Source organism: Eptatretus burgeri, chromosome 4 (genome assembly GCF_056783735.1).
Source record: "Eptatretus burgeri isolate ZD-2024b chromosome 4, Ebu_testis_v1, whole genome shotgun sequence".
Classification (NCBI taxonomy): domain Eukaryota; kingdom Metazoa; phylum Chordata; class Myxini; order Myxiniformes; family Myxinidae; genus Eptatretus; species Eptatretus burgeri.
Window position 1 is genome coordinate 74,228,014 of NC_140964.1, and position 5,000 is coordinate 74,233,013.

At 38.9% G+C, this 5,000-nt stretch overlaps 1 protein-coding gene across 3 annotated transcripts in view; it reads right to left on the reverse strand.

The window, feature by feature from the left end:
* LOC147028361 (polyamine-transporter SLC45A4-like) overlaps nt 1-5,000 on the reverse strand; it is a 103,653-nt gene that overhangs the window by 2,553 nt on the left and 96,100 nt on the right. The gene's annotated exons all lie outside the window — the stretch shown is intronic.

The following is a 5,000-nucleotide window of genomic DNA, read 5'->3' on the forward strand; positions in this document are numbered from 1 at the left end:
ACCCCATGGTTTTAGTAATTTTGCTCTTCGGAGTTAAAGGGCTCGTCCATATTTACAAGATGTATGTGAATGCGCAACTGACTTGAGTGGCCCATGTGACATGGAAGATTGCATAAGCAACAAAATTGCTGCCAGTCGGCAATCTTGGATGTGATGTCAACAAAAAAAATGGCATGCACATGTAAGGCATCAATCATTATCTGTGTGCCAAGTTTAAACAAGATCAGTAAATGCATGTCCGAGAAATGGTTGAGGACGTGTTCAAAATTGGGTTTTTTTGCAACTAAAATGGCCGCCAATCTACCAGCCAGCCATCTTTTATCAGATCGCAAAATAAAGTGAGGTGCAAAACACACATTTTTTTTTCAAAAATTCTGCCACTCTGACACACACACACACACACACACACACACACACACACACACACACACACACACACACACACACACACACAGAATTCTTATAAGTACAAAAGAAAACATTTAAATATATTTCTCTCCTTCCTTACTGTTAATTTTTGAAAAGAAAAATAAAAGACATTTTCACAATTCATGCATAAAATCCTGAAAGAATGAGAGAATATTATCCACTTTTCCAACACGTCTCCACTTCTTTGAGGTAAGCAACTGTTGGTGTGGATTAAATATGTTTTAATATGCTTCTCTGAAATTTGAAAATGTTTAAATCTATTTCTCTCTTTGCCATGAATTTTTGGTAGAAAAATTTCTTATTATTTTTCTAGGATAATTAATGATGCAAACGTGGCAGTCATCTAAGGTGTCTCCAATTTGTTGAAGTAACCTCGTTGCTCTGATGATTTGCATGCTCACCACTTCACACTGGAACGCTCACTTCTGTGTCACTTCACATAGCGCACAAACACATCAGAGCAGGGATTCACAACTGTTTTCAACATAGCGTTCCACCTCTGGTGTTTGTTTCCAATGGAACATGCACTTGTTGCGGTTTTTTTCCCCCAAAAAAACATTTCAAAACTAATTTTTATGTACATACATGTATGCCACACTGATATTCAACTTTATTTTACATGCACACTACGTGGAGCAACTTCCCCCATGGCAACTTGAAAATTGGTTTGAGCTACTTGAAAAATGAGACCTTTGATCTGCTACAGCCTTAATACTTCATCAGTCAGTACTAATAAGTACAACCTCTACACAAATAGCCAGTGTGAAGTGGATGAAGGTTGTGAACACCAGAAAAGTATTAACTCAGTATCAAGAGCTGAACTCATGGACATCTCGGAAGGTAAAGTGATTATTATGCAACTGCACCAAGTCTTGAATTGAGGAAAGAAGCTCACATTTATTGCCTATATAAGTTTGTGGCTCACATTGTTTCCATGTTGGTTGTCTTTGGGTTGTTTTTTTTTAATCTCCATGGGTCTCCATTTAAATCTCCAAATGAACTTTCGAATATGGGTCCAAATCGACCTTCTCTAGATATTCCAACAGAAAGGGTCAAGCCATGTTTTCAATGCTCATGATAATAGAAAATACAATCCTAGTTTTGGCCAGCTTAGTTATTACAGTGAGTCACTGACCGACTTCATTCTATCATGGGGAATTGTGATGTGTGGTACTCTGTTGCAGTGGTTTTCAATGTAACTATTACAAAATGATTGTGTCCTGTTTGAAACAGTCAGATTTAACATTTTTTGATAAATTATCAAGATAAAGAGGACAATAAAACACATTACAGGCATTACCTGTGCGGTTGCTTGGGGATCTTGTTGTATTCATAGGTTGTTGATGTGGCAACCAACGTGGGCACAACATTGTTACTTCATAGATTTTTGGTGCTACAATGTATTGTGTAACATTATGCCAAGTTTCAAGATTCTATATCCAAGGTGGGGGGGGAGGGGAGTGTGGGGTTTGTTCACATCACTGGCATGACTTGCTCTTCTGGTTGCTGTGGAAATGTGAATTTCTCAGTCCGCACAGGTTTCCGGCAATGTCATCAAGCATATTCAAAATCCTGAGACCCTAGGTTTGGATTTAATCCAGGAGGACAAATGTTTTACGTCAGGTTAGGGTACTCCTCGTTTTTGGTGGGGTCTGCTGCCGCACTATATTGGCTTAAGCAGGGAAAGAAACCACAGCAAACCCATGAATAAATATGTCTAATTCATGGCAATGATGACTCCTCAGGTGATGTCATGATGCAATGGTCGTCACAATTTAATTGTAAAGTTTACAAATTTGTTACTACTCAGAATTGGACACCCGACAAGTGCTCAAAACGAGAAAACAGGAGCAAAGTTGGAAAAGAGATTTACAGTACTCAAAAAAGTCACATTTGTGCAGCAGACCATTGGAAATGGGTCAGTGGGGGACAGTCTTCAAAACTAACTGAACAAGAACACTTTCAACATGATGCGTTCCATCAATGCTTTCAAACAAGAAGGTTCACAGAGCTGAGCATTTTTGAGAACAGTCTCGTGCTCCTGTCACAATATTTGATCAAGACATGGAAGAATTAGAGATTTGTTGTTGTCTTGAAAAGTCGGACATGACCTCTCAGTGAAGTCAACGAAACACACAAACATCTGTTTGCACATGGTAACCGCCAACTAGAGAACATTCCTCCAACCAGTGCTGCATTAGTTCAACATGTCACACGTGCAACATACTAGGCAGGCCACATTAGTGGCCAGGCTCTCATTGTTCGACCAAGAGTTTCTTCTCCCACAGACTGGGGTTGGGTAAAGGACAACGATGGGGACCAATAGTCTCCACTCTGGATTGTTCTCCCAGAAGCATCAAAAGAATGTCGTGAACTTGTAAAATGTAGTTGCAAAAAAAGTTGCTTGGGAAGATTTAAGTCATGCTTTAAAGCAAATCTGAAATGCACTCAGGTGCATCTTTGTGCTGGTCAGTTTTAGCAGGCCTCAGGGCATTAATTAATTAATATGATTACATAATGATGTTCATACGTCAATGATTATTAAATGTTTACATGTGTAATCTCAATATAGTGCAGAACAAATAATCCTCTTACACATTTTCCTGATAAGATATATACACCTGTGCAATTAGCATTTTTATTTTTGTTGCAGGAGTGTCAAACAGATGATTGACAGGGCTTTGACATTATTGTGGCCATTTTAACATTGGCGGGCATCATGAACAAGCCATACATGTGCAAATATTATGTAAATTCCACATGTGACAATAACGAGTAAAGTTGATGAGCAATTGGCCCACAAATTCATGTACGAGTATGGAACACATGTAACATTTATTGTTGTCAGGCTCAAATGTAACACTTTACGATATATTGGCTACAATTGTGAACTGGTAGCCATCTTGAATACACGACCACAACTGATACTGTTACTGTGAAAGGAAAAATTAATTTTTGTGCAACATGTACATAATAAATAATTAATCCAAATATATATGTTGCATTTCAAGTGCAAATACATTTATACTCTATTTTGGTAGCCATTTTGAATAAGCTAACTATGTGTCCATCCATCAATCCATCCATCCATTGAAACCAGACTCTGTGCAGAGCGTTGGTGCTGCCGAAGCAGTCTCCTTGGCTATTGGGCACAATCCTGGACGGGTCGCCACTCTGACACAGATACCAGCAAGCTGGCACTCATTTTGCCAACCTTGGAAGGATGACACGCAGAGTCAACCCCACCTGGTACTAATTCAACAGCCGAGGGGGATTTGAACTCAGGATCCTAGGATCCCAAACCCACCACCCTAACCATTAAGCCAACACCAGGCATATAATTATGTGTCGATGTTATGCAAATGGCATAAGTGAATAAGTTTTGAAAATATGATGAGTATTTGGAACACAAATTAACATACGTTTCATCTTTTTTCGGCAGTTATGGAATATCTTTAAATACAGCATTTTAAAATTTGGTAGATTTGAGCATGAACCATTCTTCTGCGAAATTGCTTTGCTGTTTTTTTTTTTTTTTTTTTTTTAATCAGCAGACCTTCAAACGGTTTATTTTCCAATTTTCATACTTTCTGCCAGAAGTGAACATCTTTTAACATAACCACTCCATTACATGTGTAATGTCGATCAACCTGATTTTTTTTTGTGCATATCTTTAGCATGGATGAAGCTGGGGTATGCCAGTTCAATTCAGAGATTAAAAAAATATATCAGCATGCAATGGAAAACATTTGTCTACCCATACTCCAAAGAAGACCAAAGTGGAACCATCATCAGTCAAAGTGATGGGATCTCAATTTTACGGGATTCTCAACGCATCAGGACCGATTATGTCGAAACACAAGGAAACCATCATCGGACAATAGTAGTGATTGAGTGGAAACACCATGCGCACAAATCAAATGCAAGCAAAGTGTGTTGCTCACAAAAGGGATGTGATTCCTTCTTACAATGTTACATCCCACCAATTGCTTGTGCGTAATGCAGTGTGCAAGGATTGTGATTATAAACAGTTTCCACACCCACCATATCCAATAGACCTTGTTCCATTAGACTTCGTTATTTCTCATACTGAAACCCCATATATGTGAGAAATGAATCAGAAGTGGGGAAGAGGTAAGCATTGTAGTGAAATTCTGGTTTCAAAGACAACAGACGTATTCCCACATCAGAAAATCCAAACACCAAGAAAAAAAATAAAGTGCAACACGAGCTGGAAGCTACACAGAAAAGGAGAACATCTGCCAAGTTCTACTGGTCAAATACCATTTCGTCAGGGTAAGGGGAAGTCCTTTAATAAAATTGTGGGGAAAGACTGTCTCATAAGCTTCATATCGTAAACCACCACCACCTCATGCTTTTTCCCCCACAGGCAAGTTGCCCATGCCTGCATGGGATTTTAAACAGGGTTGGGATGGAAGGTGAAAAATGCAAATGGCGTATTCTGTCATCGAGCAGCCAAGCTGGGAGCAACAATTCACATTTATTGCCACATCTGATGCAATATAAATGCTCTAATGGGGGTGAGGTGCTGAATTTCAAACTGTTTGTTC